The sequence below is a fragment of the Staurois parvus genome, unplaced genomic scaffold (assembly GCF_062004578.1).
Source record: "Staurois parvus isolate SC_StPar_1 unplaced genomic scaffold, SC_StPar_1.0 ptg003175l, whole genome shotgun sequence".
Taxonomy (NCBI): Eukaryota; Metazoa; Chordata; class Amphibia; order Anura; family Ranidae; genus Staurois; species Staurois parvus.
This window is the reverse complement of record NW_028320971.1, coordinates 35620-54137: the sequence shown is the minus strand read 5'-3', so window position 1 is coordinate 54137 and position 18518 is coordinate 35620.

The window sequence follows — 18518 nt, the reverse complement described above, 5'->3', positions numbered from 1 at the left end:
GACTCCACTTCTGTTTGATCCCTGAACTGTTTGATCCGCTCTTGGTTTCCAGCTTGTTCATTCCCTGGTGGGGGATCCTGAGATCTGTGACCTGGCATTCACACGCAGCCAAATCCATCTCCATCATTAGGAGCTCTGGTGAAGATCGGTGGATGCTCAGACCCCGCACCTCAGGTGAGCCTGCGTCATTCCCAGGGTGGGCCGCTGGTGTACCTATCCTTCTGGTTTCAGGTAAGCCTTACACTGCTATAGCAACTGGTCTCTGAACCTGACCCAGACCGTGACAGGAGGGGATTGGAACACCTAAATCACATGATACGGAGGGGATTGGAACACCTGAATCACATGATTGGGAGGGGATTGGAGCACCTGAATCACATGATATGGAGGGGATTGGAGCACCTGAATCACATGATATGGAGGGGATTGGAGCACCTGAATTACATGATATGGAGGGGATTGGAACACCTGAATCACATGATATGGATGGGATTGGAACACCTGAATTACATGATTGGGAGGGGATTTGAGCACCTGAATCCCATGATATGGAGGGGATTGGAACACCTGAATCCCATGATATGGAGGGGATTGGAACACCTGAATCCCATGATATGGAGGGGATTGGAACACCTGAATCCCATGATATGGAGGGGATTGGAGCACCTGAATCCCATGATATGGAGGGGATTGGAGCACCTGAATCCCATGATATGGAGGGGATTGGAGCACCTGAATCCCATGATATGGAGGGGATTGGGACACCTGAATCCCATGATATGGAGGGGATTGGAACACCTGAATCACATGATATGGAGGGGATTGGAACACCTGAAGCACATGATATGGAGGGGATTGGAACACCTGAATCACATGATATGGAGGGGATTGGAACACCTGAATCACATGATATGGAGGGGATTGGAACACCTGAATCACATGATTGGGAGAGGGGGGACAATACTTCTGGCAATATAGTGTAGATATGGGGCCCCGTATACCTCTATCAGACATAATGGTTCCTTGGCTCGCTGTGCTCTCTATGGGGGGTCACACGTTCTCCCGAGTTATATATATAATATTCGGGGAATGTGATGTCAGATGTCGGCCTTTTCTATATATCATTTCGGGGTCCTGCGTGTTCTCAGTGATATCTGTTTTGATCTGAAGAAATGATTTTATACTGGAAGGGAATAGAGACGCCCCCTGATGATGTCCTATGAAGAGCGATCAGAAAGTAGACGTCACCACACCGCCCACTAGTGGACCCTTCAACTAATCACGGAGCAACATGGAGCACCTCGTTTTCCCTGCTAATTATCCGGAACAATTCAACATCATCATCTCCATCATCATCTCCATCATCATCATCATCATCTCCATCATGATCATCACCATCATGATCTCCATCATCATCATCCTCTCCATCATCATCATCTCCATCATGATCTCCATCATCATCATCACCATCTCCATCATCATCATCATCTCCATCATCATCATCACCATCATGATCTCCATCATCATCATCATCTCCATCATCACCATCATCATCACCATCTCCATCATGATCATCTCCATCATCATCTCCATCGTCATCATCATCATCTCTATCATCATCATCATCATCTCTATCATCATCATCATCATCCTGATCAAACATTGTGATTGGAAGTGAAGAGCCCTTGCTGTGAGGGGGGTTCCCTGGAGGGAGGGGGGCTCCCTGGGGGGAGGGGGGCTCCCTGGGGTGAGGGGGGTTCCCTGGAGGGAGGGGGCTCCCTGGGGGGAGGGGGGCTCCCTGGGCTCTGTGATTGCTGAACGGACTTCACTTTGTTTGCTGGAAAAACAATTCATTAAATGCGACTAATTGAAGCGTGTGATGCAGCTGGGCGCCCAGCGTGGGGCGCTACAATCCCCCCTCCCCCCCCCCCCCATGTCACACATCTGACAGGCTGACCTGATATCCCAAATACATCCCGCTACCTGCGAATGCGTCCCGCTACCTTCGAATGCGTCCCCGTACCTGCGAATGCGTCCCCGTACCTGCGAATGCGTCCCCGTACCTGCGAATGCGTCCCGCTACCTATGAATGCGTCCCCGTACCTGCGAATGCGTCCCGCTACCTTCGAATGCGTCCCCGTACCTGCGAATGCGTCCCGCTACCTTCGAATAAGTCCCCGTACCTGCGAATGCGTCCCCGTACCTGCGAATGCGTCCCCGTACCTGCGAATGCGTCCCGCTACCTTCGAATAAGTCCCCGTACCTGCGAATGCGTCCCCGTACCTGCGAATGCGTCCCCGTACCTGCGAATGCGTCCCCGTACCTGCGAATGCGTCCCGCTACCTTCGAATGCGTCCCCATACCTGCGAATGCGTCCCCGTACCTGCGAATGCGTCCCGCTACCTTCGAATGCGTCCCCGTACCTGCGAATGCGTCCCGCTACCTTCGAATGCGTCCCGCTACCTGCGAATGCGTCCCGCTACCTTCGAATGCGTCCCCGTACCTGCGAATGCGTCCCGCTACCTTCGAATGCATCCCGCTACCTGCGAATGCGTCCCGCTACCTTCGAATGCGTCCCGCTACCTTCGAATGCGTCCCGCTACCTGCGAATGCGTCCCCGTACCTGCGAATGCGTCCCGCTACCTTCGAATGCGTCCCGCTACCTGCGAATGCGTCCCCGTACCTGCGAATGCGTCCCGCTACCTGCGAATGCGTCCCGCTACCTGCGAATGCGTCCCGCTACCTGCGAATGCGTCCCGCTACCTGCGAATGCGTCCCGCTACCTTCGAATGCGTCCCGCTACCTGCGAATGCGTCCCGCTACCTGCGAATGCGTCCCCGTACCTGCGAATGCGTCCTGCTACCTGCGAATGCGTCCCCGTACCTGCGAATGCGTCCCGCTACCTTCGAATGCGTCCCCGTACCTGCGAATGCGTCCCGCTACCTGCGAATGCGTCCCCGTACCTGCGAATGCGTCCCGCTACCTTCGAATGCGTCCCCGTACCTGCGAATGCGTCCCGCTACCTTCGAATGCGTCCCCGTACCTGCGAATGCGTCCCGCTACCTGCGAATGCGTCCCGCTACCTGCGAATGCGTCCCCGTACCTGCGAATGCGTCCCCGTACCTGCGAATGCGTCCCCGCTACCTGCGAATGCGTCCCCGTACCTGCGAATGCGTCCCGCTACCTGCGAATGCGTCCCCGTACCTGCGAATGCGTCCCGCTACCTTCGAATGCGTCCCCGTACCTGCGAATGCGTCCCGCTACCTGCGAATGCGTCCCCGCTACCTGTGAATGCGTCCCCGTACCTGCGAATGCGTCCCCGCTACCTGCGAATGCGTCCCCGCTACCTGCGAATGCGTCCCCGTACCTGCGAATGCGTCCCCGCTACCTGCGAATGCGTCCCGCTACCTGCGAATGCGTCCCCGTACCTGCGAATGCGTCCCGCTACCTTCGAATGCGTCCCCGTACCTGCGAATGCGTCCCGCTACCTGCGAATGCGTCCCGCTACCTGCGAATGCGTCCCCGTACCTGTGAATGCGTCCCGCTACCTGCGAATGCGTCCCCGTACCTGCGAATGCGTCCCCGCTACCTGCGAATGCGTCCCCGTACCTGCGAATGCGTCCCGCTACCTGCGAATGCGTCCCCGTACCTGCGAATGCGTCCCGCTACCTTCGAATGCGTCCCCGTACCTGCGAATGCGTCCCCGTACCTGCGAATGCGTCCCGCTACCTGCGAATGCGTCCCCGCTACCTGCGAATGCGTCCCCGTACCTGCGAATGCGTCCCCGCTACCTGCGAATGCGTCCCCGCTACCTGCGAATGCGTCCCCGTACCTGCGAATGCGTCCCCGCTACCTTCGAATGCGTCCCCGCTACCTGCGAATGCGCCCCGCTACCTGCGAATGCGTCCCGCTACCTGCGAATGCGTCCCCGTACCTGCGAATGCGTCCCCGTACCTGCGAATGCGTCCCGCTACCTTCGAATGCGTCCCGCTACCTGCGAATGCGTCCCGTTACCTGCGAATGCGTCCCGTTACCTGCGAATGCGTCCCGCTACCTGCGAATGCGTCCCCGCTACCTGCGAATGCGTCCCCGTACCTGCGAATGCGTCCCCGTACCTGCGAATGCGTCCCCGCTACCTTCGAATGCGTCCCCGCTACCTGCGAATGCGCCCCGCTACCTGCGAATGCGTCCCCGTACCTGCGAATGCGTCCCCGTACCTGCGAATGCGTCCCGCTACCTTCGAATGCGTCCCCGTACCTGCGAATGCGTCCCCGTACCTTCGAATGCGTCCCGCTACCTGCGAATGCGTCCCGTTACCTGCGAATGCGTCCCGTTACCTGCGAATGCGTCCCCGTACCTGCGAATGCGTCCCCGTACCTGCGAATGCGTCCCCGTACCTGCGAATGCGCCCCCAATGTGCCAAGCCCTGACTTCTTCCATGGAGTCGTTGGTTCCATATTAGAGCCCCCGGAATGTGGGGGGAGGAGTAACGATAGACCCCGGAAGGCTGATATATGCAAGTGAGGTCAGAGGTGGGAGGAGTCTCCCAGGTGGGCTTCCTATGATATCAGAATTGGGGGAAGGGCACCTTTCGGATGATTCTCGGGGGGGGGGGGGGGTTGTTATGGGGGAGGGGCAGAATTGCAGATAAATATAAAAGAGCCGCCATATACACATTACATACAAATCTATAGAATAGAATCCAGACTGGGTGGGGGAGGGGGAGACAATAAAGCAATGCTCTCTCCTCCTGTCAGCATGCTCACTGTAAGCACAGCAGAGGCCTTATTGGCTCCCTGTTCTGCCCCTCCCTCCTGCGGTCTGCGTGACGCTGTACAGCGGCTGTATTTATAACGCACTTTATTTATCGAATGTAAAACTTCATCCATTGGTCCTTGGATCTGCTCCCAGCCGTCCAGCTGTAATGTGACTCCGCCCCTAAAATACAAAATCGTAGATAAAGGTGCTGAAGAAGGCAGCGAATACTCCGGGAATGCCAATTTCCTGGCTGCACGCCGTTGTTCCTCCTGCTGGTCGCCTGGTTTGATGCGTATTCCGCGTCTTCTTTGCGGCGAATCCTTTTTCCGTGCGGATGATGGAGTCACTTTAAAGCTGAACATTTGGTAATTATTCCTCCTTGTTGGGAAGATGGCGGAAAGGCGTCACGATTTCCACGTCTCGGGAACAGACGGCGATTCATCAGAGTTTCCATTACATTCCCTGCAGAGGGGCGTGGTCAATGTGACGATTCGGGGGGGGGGGGGGGGTTATTAATGAATAATGGAAATAAATGCCATCTATATACTGTATGTGGGCGGTTGTCAGCCATTAAGGGGGGCGGGGCAATCAAACCGCGATCGCCATACAACCGGGGCCTTCCATTCCCAGCAGACACCCAGATAATCATCTGAGGGGGGGTCTGTAAAGAATGGGGAGGGGGGGCAGTAAAGTTGAGGGGTCAGAAAAACAGTAATGGTGAAGAGTCAATAAAGGTGGGGGGTCAGTAAAGGTGGGGAGTCATTGAAGGTGGGGGGTCAGTAAAGGTGGGGGGTCACTGTAGACAGGGGTAAGTAAAGGTGGGGGGTCACTGTAGACAGGGGTAAGTAAAGGTGGGGGGTCAGTAAAGTTGAGGGGTCAGACAATCAGTAATGGTGAACAGTCAATAAAGGTGGGGGGTCAGTAAAGGTGGGGTTCAGTAAAGGTGGGGAGTCATTGAAGGTGGGGGGTCAGTAAAGGTGGGGGGTCAGTAAAGGTGGGGGGTCATTGAAGGTAGGGGGTCAGTAAAGATAGGGGGTCATTGAAAGTAGGGGGTCAGTAAAGGTGGGGGGTCACTGAAGACGGGTCAATAAGGGTGAGCAGTCAGTAACAGTGGGGGGCCAATAAGGGTGAGAGGTCAGTAAAGGTGGGGAGTCATTGTAGGTGGAGGGTCAGTAAAGGCTGGGGGGGGTCATTGAAGGTAGGGGTACAGTAAAGGTGGGGGGTCACTGTAGACAGGGGTCAGTAAAGGTGGGCGGGTCATTCAAGGTGGAGGGTCAGTAAAGGTGGGGGGGGGGTCATTGAAGATGCAGGGTCAGTAAAGGTGGGGGGTCATTGAAGATGGAGGGTCAGTAAAGGTGGGGGGTCAATAAAGGTGGGGGGTCAGTAAAGGTGGAGGATCAGTAAAGGTGGGGGGGTCATTGAAGGTAGGGGGTCAGTAAAGGTGGGGGGTCATTGAAGGTGGGGGGTCAGTAAAGGTGGAGGATCAGTAAAGGTGGGGGGTCAGTAAAGGTGGAGGATCAGTAAAGGTGGGGGGTCAGTAAAGGTGGGGGGTCATTGAAGGTGGGGGGTCAGTGAAGGTGGAGGGTCAGTAAAGGTGGGGGGTCAGTAAAGGTGGGGGGTCATTGAAGGTGGGGGGTCAGTAAAGGTGGGGGGTAAGTAAAGGTGGAGGGTCAGTAAAGGTGGGGGGTCAGTAAAGGTGGGGGGTCAGTAAAGGTGGGGGGTCATTGAAAGTAGGGGGTCAGTAAAGGTGGAGGGTCAGTAAAGGTGGGGGGTCACTGTAGACGGGGGTCAGTAAAGGTGGGGGGTCACTGTAGACAGGGGTCAGTAAAGGTGGGGGGGTCATTGAAGGTGGAGGGTCATTGAAGGTGGAGGGTCAGTAAAGGTGGGGGGTCAGTAAAGGTGGGGGGTCAGTAAAGGTGGAGGGTCAGTAAAGGTGGGGGGTCAGTAAAGGTGGGGGGTCATTGAAAGTAGGGGGTCAGTAAAGGTGGAGGGTCAGTAAAGGTGGGGGGTCAGTAAAGGTGGGGGGTCATTGAAAGTAGGGGGTCAGTAAAGGTGGGGGGTCAGTAAAGGTGGGGGGTCATTGAAGGTGGAGGGTCAGTAAAGGTGGGGGGTCAGTAAAGGTGGGGGGTCATTGAAGGTGGGGGGTCATTGAAGGTGGGGGGTCAGTAAAGGTGGGGGGTCAGTAAAGGTGGGGGGTCATTGAAAGTAGGGGGTCAGTAAAGGTGGAGGGTCAGTAAAGGTGGGGGGTCAGTAAAGGTGGGGGGTCATTGAAAGTAGGGGGTCAGTAAAGGTGGGGGGTCAGTAAAGGTGGGGGGTCATTGAAGGTGGAGGGTCAGTAAAGGTGGAGGGTCAGTAAAGGTGGGGGGTCATTGAAGGTGGGGGGTCATTGAAGGTGGGGGGTCAGTAAAGGTGGGGGAGGGGGGGTCATTGAAGGTGGAGGGTCAGTAAAGGTGGGGGGTCATTGAAGGTGGGGGGTCAGTAAAGGTGGGGGAGGGGGGGTCATTGAAGGTGGAGGGTCAGTAAAGGTGGGGGGTCATTGAAGGTGGAGGGTCAGTAAAGGTGGGGGAGGGGGGGGTCATTGAAGGTAGAGGGTCAGTAAAGGTGGGGGGTCATTGAAGGTGGAGGGTCAGTAAAGGTGGGGGGTCATTGAAGGTGGGGGGGTCAGTAAAGGTGGGGGAGGGGGGGGGTCATTGAAGGTAGAGGGTCAGTAAAGGTGGGGGGTCAGTAAAGGTGGAGGGTCAGTAAAGTTGGGGGGTCGGTGAAGGTGGGGGGTCAGTAAAGTTGGGGGGTCGGTGAAGTTGGGGGGTCGGTAAAGTTGGGGGGTTAGTGAAGGTGGGGGTCGGTAAAGTTGGGGGGGTCAGTGAGGGTGGAGGGTCAGTAAAGTTGGGGGTCAGTGAAGGTGGAGGGTCAGTAATGGTGGGGTCATTGAAGGTGGAGGGTCAGTAATGGTGGGGTCATTGAAGGTGGAGGGTCAGTAATGGTGGGGTCATTGAAGGTGGAGGGTCAGTAATGGTGGGGTCATTGAAGGTGGAGGGTCAGTAATGGTGGGGTCATTGAAGGTGGGGGGTCAGTAAAGTTGGGGGTCAGTGAAGGTGGAGGGTCAGTAATGGTGGGGTCATTGAAGGTGGGGGGTCAGTAAAGTTGGGGGTCAGTAATGTTGGGGGTCAGTAAAGTTGGGGGTTCACTTACACACAGCTGGCCAGACAGGGATGATGCAGTTGGGGGGCTGGAACGTGTTTTGTGGGTTCATGGCAGCCAGGGATCCCCGTTTTCTGAGAAGGTCGATGAGTGGTGACCCCGCCTCCTACCCGGCACACATGATGCGTTCGTATCGATCGTCTGATGATCTGATTGGTAGTCGGCGGATCACGAAGGTTTGTGCCTGAAGGGAAGAACACACAAATATCCCACAAGATATCAGAACAATTTTCATGGAATCGGTTCAGAAACATGGAGTGACCGAGGCGGCACATGCGTGGAAACAAAAGGATACATGCGTGACGTCACGTCTCTCTGTATTCTGACGATCGAGAATTTCCCGCACTTTAGTAAATGCTGCATTTTCTATACGAGACGAACACGCAAAAAACCCAAAACTGCCGATCGTTTGTCCGATATTCTCATCATGTGTGCTGAGCCTCAGTGTCATACGTGTTGTATATATGAAGAGATCAGGACAGATCTCCTCCTCCTCCATGGTGTCACTCAGCGATTATAGCGTGCAGGGAGGGCCCCGGTCACATGAAGAGTCAGCTCCCTGTGCTGGGACCCCCTTGTACTACATATATCATCATTCCGTGTGCACTGTATGTAATTATCCCGTGTACACTGTATGTAATCATTCCATGCACACTGTAATCAACCCGTGTACACTGTATGTAATGATTCCGTGTATACTGTATGTAATCATCCCGTGTATACTGTATGTAATCATTCCGTGTACACTGTAATCATTCCGTGTATACTATATGTAATCATCCCATGTACACTGTATGTAATCATTCCGTGTATACTGTAATCATTCCATGTATACTGTATGTAATCAGCCCATGTACACTGTATGTAATCATTCCGTGTATACTGTATGTAATCATTCCGTGTACACTGTAATAATTCCGTGTATACTATATGTAATCATCCCGTGTATACTGTATGTAATCATCCCGTGTATACTGTATGTAATCATTCCATGTACACTGTAATCATTCCGTGTATACTGTATGTAATCATCCCATGTACACTGTATGTAATCATCCCGTGTATACTGTATGTAATCATCCCGTGTATACTGTATGTAATCATTCCGTGTATATTGTATGTAACCATCCTATGTATACTGTATGTAATCATTCCATGTATTCTGTATGTAATCATCCCATGTATACTGTAATCATCCCGTGTATTCTGTATGTAACCATCCCGTGTATTTTGTATGTAATCATCCCGTGTATTCTGTATGTAACCATCCCGTGTATACTGTATGTAACCATCCCGTGTATTCTGTATGTAACCATCCCGTGTATACTGTATGTAACCATCCCGTGTATTCTGTATGTAGCCATCCCGTGTATACTGTATGTAACCATCCCGTGTATTCTGTATGTAACCATCCCGTGTATACTGTATATAACCATCCCGTGTATTCTGTATGTAATCATCCCGTGTATTCTGTATGTAGCCATCCCGTGTATTCTGTATGTAATCATCCCATGTATTCTTTATGTAACCATCCCGTGTATACTGTATGTAACCATCCCGTGTATTCTGTATGTAGCCATCCCGTGTATTCTGTATGTAACCATCCCGTGTATTCTGTATGTAACCATCCCGTGTATTCTGTATGTAGCCATCCCGTGTATTCTGTATGTAGCCATCCCGTGTATTCTGTATGTAACCATCCCGTGTATTCTGTATGTAACCATCCCGTGTATTCTGTATGTAACCATCCCGTGTATTCTGTATGTAACCATCCCGTGTATTCTGTATGTAACCATCCCGTGTATACTGTATGTAACCATCCCGTGTATTCTGTATGTAACCATCCCGTGTATTCTGTATGTCATCACTTCTTCAGGTTGGGGATCCCTAACAGGACACCCACAATGGTCTTCTTTGGAATGTAGGATTATATCGCCCCCCAGTGGTGTTCATACAGAATACCTTCACCACCCCTCAGCCCCGGATTTAGGGTGAAGCCCAGATTTTGGGTGTCCAGGGCCCCCTATAGAGATTCAGGGGAGCCTGTTGTCCATTGACCCCCCTCCCCCCCTCCACATGCTATAATCAGGCCATGGACACTAGAGGGCAGTGCAATGTTTTTAGATTGTAAGCTCTCCGGACCGGGCCCTCTGATTCCTCCTGTATTGGACTGGAGCTGGTCTGCGGGCCGTCATGCTGCAAGGAGCTGAGCAAACTGTTGGTGCAATATAAATCCTGTATAATAGAACGTACACGGGGCCCATTGGCCCTCAGATGCCTGTGTTCCCCGGCCATCAGTTGTGACGGCCATCAGTTGTGTGGTGAGGGTGGCGATGGACCCGGATGGCTTATCAGAGGGGAAATCATAGTAACAGCACATCGTTCTAACCTGTCCAATCCCTGACTTCCCAGTGTCTGCCAATCATCTCCACAGTTCCCCTTCAGCCACCCCAAGTCCACCATCACCTCCAACCCTCCCCCAGGTCTGCCCTTCCTCCAGCCCCCAGGTCTGCCCTTCCTCCAGCCCCCCAATGGCTGCCCTTCCTCCAGGCCCCCAGATGTCTATCCTTCCTCCAGCCCCCAGATGTCTATCCTTCCTCCAGCCCCCCGATACCTGCCCTTCCTCCAGCCCCCCGATATCTATCCTTCCTCCAGCTCCCCAATGTCCGCCCTTACTCCAGCCCCCTGAGGGCCACACTCTCCTCCAGCCCCCTGATGTCTGCCCTTCCTCCAGTCCCCTGTGGGCCCCACTCTCCTCCAGCCCACCGATGTCTATCCTTCCTCCAGCCCCCCAATGTTTGCCTTTCCTCCAGCCCCCGATGCCTGCCCTTCCTTCAGGCCCCCGATGTCTACTCTTCCTCCAGCCCCCAGATGTCTATCCTTCCTTCAGCCCCCCAATGTCCACCCTTACTCCAGCCCCCTGAGGGCCACACTCTCCTCCAGCCCCCTGATGTCTGCCCTTCCTCCAGTCCCCTGTGGGCCCCACTCTCCTCCAACCCCCTGATGTCTATTCTTCCTCCAGCACCCCGATGCCTGCCCTTCCTCCAGCCCCCCGATGTCTGTCTATAGTTCCTCCAGCCCCCCGATGTCTATAGTTCCTCCAGCCCCCCGATGTCTATCATTCCTCCAACCCCCCGATGCCTGCCCTTCCTCCAGCCCCCCGATGCCTACCCTTCCTCCAGCCCCCCGATGTCTACCCTTCCTCCAGCCCCCCGATGTCTACCCTTCCTCCAGCCCCCCGATGTCTATCCTTCCTCTAGCCCCCCGATGTCTACCCTTCCTCTAGCCTCCCGATGTCTACCTTTCCTCTAGCTCCCCGATACCTGCCCTTCCTCCAGCCCCGTCTATCCTTCCTCCAGCTCCCCAATGTCCACCCTTACTCCAGCCCCCTGAGAGCCACACTCTCCTCTAGCCCCCTGAGAGCCACACTCTCCTCTAGCCCCCTGATGCCTGCCCTTCCTCCACCCCCCCCCAATGTCTGCCCTTCTTCCTGGTCCATGAGTTCCACACTCCCCTCCATGGTGAATATTTCCACCTGCATCTGGTCTACTTCAGGTTTTCTGTCGCTTGATTGGCCAGGCTGGGATGATGTTCCTCCCTCACTGTGTCATGTGCATTTCAGTGTACAGTCACAGAGTGCGCACTGACAGGAGGGCAGATGGATCTCTGATGGCAAAGACTCACAATCTTCTCTGCCAGAAACCCTCCCACCTGGCAGCACCTGCCTTCCGCCTTGATCCATCACAGCTTACCAGTCCATAGACACCGCAACCGCATTCATTTCCCGCTTTGCTCTTTGAAGCAAGTACAGAAGATAGCTGTTGATCCTGCCAGAAATGCCGTGCCCCTGTCACTTCCTGTGAGCTGAAAACACTTCACATATAATCTTATCCACAATGTATAAACTACTACTCCCATCAATCCCCCATGTAATGAAGAAGAACACAGGCAGACATGCTTGAAGTCCAACCTGTGGGATGGAGGTTGGAGGACAAGTCAGAGAACTGAGGTGGGATCAGATAGAAGTTGAAGGACATGTCAGAGGAGAGAGATGGGATCAGATGGAGGTTGAAGGACAGAGGAGAGAGGTGGGATCAGATGGAGGTTGAAGGACAAGTCAGAGGACAGAGGTGGGATCAGATGGAGGTTAAAGGACAGAGGAGAGAGGTGGGATCAGATGGAGGTTGAAGGACAGAGGAGAGAGGTGGGATCAGATGGAGGTTGAAGGACAGAGGAGAGAGGTGGGATCAGATGGAAGTTGAAGGACATGTCAGAGGAGAGAGATGGGATCAGATGGAGGTTGAAGGACAGAGGAGAGAGGTGGGATCAGATGGAGGTTGAAGGACAAGTCAGAGGACAGAGGTGGGATCAGATGGAGGTTGAAGGACAGAGGAGAGAGGTGGGATAAGATGGAGGTTGAAGGACAGAGGAGAGAGGTGGGATCAGATGGAGGTTGAAGAACAAGTCAGAGAAGAGAGGTGGGATCAGATGGCGGCTGAAGGACAAGTCAGAGGACAGAAGTGGGATCAGATGGCGGTTGAAGGACAAGTCAGAGGACAGAAGTGGGATCAGATGGCGGTTGAAGGACAAGTCGAGGGACAGAAGCGGGATCAACATATGCTCAGGTCTGGGTATTATTTGGACCTCATTTGACACTGGAACCGAATCCTAATGGAGTCCTCTGTAGGCTCAGGGTAAAGCTAGCCATACACAGCTCGATTATTTCTCTTCAGTTGCTAATCTTCAAACTGACTTTTGTTGAGCTGGGGGGTGCTGATAGGCCCGCTACATCTCCAAATTTTCAGCAGGAAACAGTTTAAATTTGAGCCATCGATAGTCCACCCTAGTTGGGGCTTTAACTGGCCATAGACGGTTACCTTTCACTTCAATCTTTTGTAGAAAAATCATTCATCAGAACGTTGTGTTTTGCCATCAAGTCAACTCACTTTGTTTAAAAGCCCTTAAAATGTCCAGACCGGATATCTGAATGGAACCGAAGAAGCCAACACTCTTTTGCTGTAAAAGTTGAGCTTGGCCCTCCGTTTCGAGTCTCTTTATTGGTAAATGGTGAGAAGATTCGAGTTCACATTGGCCCACAGCCCAGCCTGTTTCAAGTTTGGTCACCAAGAAATCTGACCATATGGGACCAGGTAGCCGTCCGAATTCCCAACTGCTAGAATGTAAAGAACAGAGTCAAGGATCCAAGGATCCATATTTGGTGAATGACTCCACCCAGGATCGCCGTTCCATTAGGACAGGGCCGGGGATTCTGTCATTTAGTGGCGGAAGGGAAGCGCCGTCATGCGTTGGGTAATCGTGATTGATGATGACTCTACATGGCTACATGATCTGATTGATGACGGATTTACACGGGACATTATTTACTTTCTGTTGGCAAAAAAAGGACTGAGGGTGTCTTTTAACTCTTAGTGGGAATACGTAAGGGGTCCTTACATGGGGGCTTCAGGACTCCTAGAAGTCTCGCCACGCACTCCCACATCCTCAGCCTTTCAATGTTCTGTTCCCAACGTGGGTCTGCTTCAGGAAGGGAGGACCGGATGCTCACTGCCCCCCCTTTCCTGGGCACCCAGGTTGCACCCCCAGAGAAGGGTCTGCCGCCCCTCTTTTTATGTCGCTTTTAAAGGACTACACTGCACTGTTCCACAACAGCATGATGCAACTTTAAGGGAACTCCCAAGTAGGTTATTTGAAAAGTCCCCCCCCCCACTGAATGGTATTTTTGAAAAGATTTTTCCTTGCATTGGTATGTCCCCCCCCCCATTGCACCCTCCTGGAGTAGATTAGGCTGCTAGGACATATCTTGTGTTATCAGAGGAGCCGGGCTTGATTACTGAGGGCTACCATAGACTGTGGCTCCACTGGCCTCCATTCAGTGTCCTCCACTGGCCTCCATTCAGTGTCCTCCACCCCCCTCTGTCAATCCCTCCACTGGCCTCCACTCAGTGTCCTCCACCCCTCTCTGCCAATCCCTCCACTGGCCTCCATTCAGTGTCCTCCACCCCTCTCTGCCAATCCCTCCACTGGCCTCCACTCAGTGTCCTCCACCCCTCTCTGCCAATCCCTCCACTGGCCTCCATTCAGTGTCCTCCACCCCTCTCTGCCAATCCCTCCACTGGCCTCCATTCAGTGTCCTCCACCCCCCTCTGCCAATCCCTCCACTGGCTTCCGATTGCCCAATGGATCAAATTCAAAATCCTTACACTGACGTACAAAGCCGTCCACCATACTGCCCCGAACTACATCACTGACCTAATATCCAAGTACCGCCCAACACGCACACTCCGCTCCTCACAAGACCTCCTTCTCTCTAGTTCCCTGGTCTCCTCCTCCCATGCCCACCTCCAGGACTTCTCCAGGGTGTCACCCATCCTCTGGAACTCCCTACCCCAACCCATCAGACTATCACCTACTCTCCTCTCCTTTAGACGCACCCTGAAAACCCATCTCTTCAGGGAAGCCCTCCCCACCCCCTGCTAACCTGCCGACCTCCTCCACTCTTCCTACCACCCCATCCCCCACAGCTATCTCCTCCTGTGCCACCACCCCCTCCCTCCTAGATTGTAAGCTCCAAGGAGCAGGGCCCTCGATCCCCTCGTGTATCACATTGTATTGGTATTGTTCTGTCACATGTTCTGTCCCCTCTGTAATGTACAGCGCTGAGCCAACTATGGGGGCTTTATAAATACTGTATAATAATAATAATAATAATAATGGATGACTTTATCAGGGAAAGCGGGATCAGCCCGGGACTTCAGCTGAATCTGATCTCCTTCCCGTCTCCACACACAGACAGATCCAGATCCACAGTGGTGCCGATCCCCCTCAGATCCGCGGTGGTGCCGATCCCCCTCAGATCCGCGGTGGTGCCGATCCCCCTCAGATCCGCGGTGGTGCCGATCCCCCTCAGATAGGCGGTGGTGCCGATCCCCCTCAGATCCGCGGTGGTGCCGATCCCCCTCAGATAGGCGGTGGTGCCGATCCCCCTCAGATCCGCGGTGGTGCCGATCCCCCTCAGATCCGCGGTGGTGCCGATCCCCCTCAGATAGGCGGTGGTGCCGATCCCCCTCAGATCCGCGGTGGTGCCGATCCCCCTCAGATCCGCGGTGGTGCCGATCCCCCTCAGATCCGCGGTGGTGCCGATCCCCCTCAGATCCGCGGTGGTGCCGATCCCCCTCAGATCCGCGGTGGTGCCGATCCCCCTCAGATAGGTGGTGGTGCCGATCCCCCTCAGATAGGTGGTGGTGCCGATCCCCCTCATCTCCACATTCCAGGCCTGGACCTTAATTCCCTTTAATTAAACTTCGATCCAAGTGGGAGGCGGCCAGAGGGGGGCGGGGAGGAGATTTTGCTGTGGGGAAGTTATAAATCCCGGGAAATATTTTAATTCCGTCTGGAAACAGAAGTCGCATTGTTCCCTTCCCCGGAATCTGCAGAAAATCGCATTCTTTCCCCGGATCCTCGGAACAAACGCACATTGAGAGGAGACATTCCTCCTTATATAAGGGGCCCTCATCCAGGGGCCACGCGTCACGGCGCACCCTCCCGCCCTCCAGGATGAAGAGACTTGTACGCGCTCGCGGTCAGATTTATCTCAGCGTTTACAAACGGCTCTTATTACAAAGGAACTCCGGGCAAAGAGCTGTTCACGTGGCGTGTCCATCCAGTCCTGACATTTATACAGCTCCGCCCATCTGTGCCTGGTGCCAGTTCATGCGTGTCGCTCCTTGTTATCACGCATGTCACAGAGCATTGCAATAATCGCTCCAAAGACATGCATGACCCTTTTTATTTAAATTGTACCGTGACCCGACACATACCAAGGCGATACGTTTCTGCAGGGTCCCGTGGCAGTGTGACACAACCAGGGGCGGACTGACCATTTGGAAACACGGGCACTGCCCGAGGGCCCGGGGTCAGTAGGGGGCCCCATGAGATGCCCCTGGTACCTTTTTCATAGGATTTTTTGAGTTTGGGCAAGGACACAGGGGCCCCATGATCCCCTATTGCCCGGGGGCCCCATGAGTTGTCAGTCCTCCCCTGGACACAACACATAACAATGGAATACATTACCGCAGGGTCCCATGATGGCGTGACGCAATACATACCAATGGGATACGTTACCGCAGGGTCCCATGATGGCGTGACGCAATACATACCAATGGGATACGTTACCGCAGGGTCCCATGATGGCGTGACGCAATACATACCAATGGGATACGTTACCGCAGGGTCCCGTGATGGCGTGTGACGCAATACATACCAATGGGATGCGTTACCGCAGGGTCCCGTGATGGCGTGTGACGCAATACATACCAATGGGATACGTTACCGCAGAGTCCCGTGATGGCGTGTGACGCAATACATACCAATGGGATACGTTACCGCAGGGTCCCGTGATGGCGTGACACAATACATACCAATGGGATACGTTACCGCAGGGTCCCATGATGGCGTGATGCAATACATACCAATGGGATACGTTACCGCAGAGTCCCATGATGGCGTGTGACGCAATACATACCAATGGGATACGTTACCGCAGGGTCCCATGATGGCGTGTGACGCAATACATACCAATGGGATACGTTACCGCAGGGCCCCATGATGGCGTGTGACGCAATACATACCAATGGGATACGTTACCGCAGGGTCCAATGATGGCGTGACGCAATACATACCAATGGGATACGTTACCGCAGGGTCCCATGATGGCGTGACGCAATACATACCAATGGGATACGTTACCGCAGGGTCCCATGATGGCGTGACGCAATACATACCAATGGGATACGTTACCGCAGGGTCCCATGATGGCGTGTGACGCAATACATACCAATGGGATACGTTACCGCAGGGTCCCATGATGGCGTGACGCAATACATACCAATGGGATACGTTACCGCAGGGTCCCATGATGGCGTGTGACGCAATACATACCAATGGGATACGTTACCGCAGGGTCCCATGATGGCGTGACGCAATACATACCAATGGGATACGTTACCGCAGGGTCCCATGATGGCGTGACGCAATACATACCAATGGGATACGTTACCGCAGGGTCCCATGATGGCGTGTGACGCAATACATACCAATGGGATACGTTACCGCAGGGTCCCATGATGGCGTGACGCAATACATACCAATGGGATACGTTACCGCAGGGTCCCATGATGGCGTGTGACGCAATACATACCAATGGGATACGTTACCGCAGGGTCCCATGATGGCGTGTGACGCAATACATACCAATGGGATGCGTTACCGCAGAGTCCCGTGATGGCGTGTGACGCAATACATACCAATACAATAAGTTACCATAGGTTCCCGTGGCGGCGTGACGCAACACGTGTTCAATGTGTGTGTTGGGTGGGTTGGATGCCCAGAAGAAGCAATGGCATAGAAATCGCACAATACAAAGTAACAGGCAATCCTGTGCGACGCAGGAAGGAACGCATCCACCGCATCACACACAGGCATGGAGCCTCAGCTCTGCTGCATGGCAGGGGACCTGACCTTTCACCCCTGCAGTTGCCCTTTCACTTGCAGGTCTCCTACCCACCCTATGATTGGACACAGAAGCAGCAGACTGATGAGGTCATCCCTCTGCTCCTATCAGAATGCTTCTTGTACCTCAACACACCTGATTGAGACCTTGTGCTGCTCCCCCCGAGCCCTGCTGTACACGGGATTGCAAAGACTAATGTGGCCATAAACCGAGAAAATCTACTGAGGATGACAGAGCGCCGGGTGTTGGGATCTGTGATCTCTGCAAACAAACATTCACCTCCACAAAGGTCCGCAGTCCCCATTCCTAGTGGATTTGCTGCTCGCCCCCAACCCTTGATGGATGGAGACATGGATGGATGGATGGATGGAGACATGGAGGGATGGTGACATGGATGGATGGAGACATGGATGGATGGATGGAGGGATGGAGACGATGGATGGATGGATGGATGGAGACATGGAGGGATGGATGGAGACATGGATGAAGGGATGGATGGAGACATGGATGGAGGGATGGATGGAGACATGGATGGAGACATGGATGGATGGATGGTGACATGGAGGGATGGATGGAGACATGGATGGATGGATGGAGACATGGATGGATGGAGGGATGGTGACATGGAGGGATGGTGACATGAATGGAGACATGGATGGAGGGATGGAGACATGGATGGGTGGATGGAGGGAGACATGGATGGATGGAGACATGGATGGAGGGATGGAGACATGGATGGAGGGAGACATGGATGGAGGGATGGATGGAGACATGGATGGATGGAGGGATGGATGGAGACATGGAGGGTTGGATGGAGGGATGGATGGATGGATGGATGGATGGAGACATGGATGGAGGGATGGATGGAGGGATGGATGGAGGGTTGGATGGAGACATGGATGGAGGGTTGGATGGATGGATGGAGACATGGATGGATGGAGGGTTGGATGGATGGAGACATGGATGGATGGAGACATGGAGGGATGGAGACATGGATGGAGACATGGATGGATGGATGGGTGGAGGGATGGAT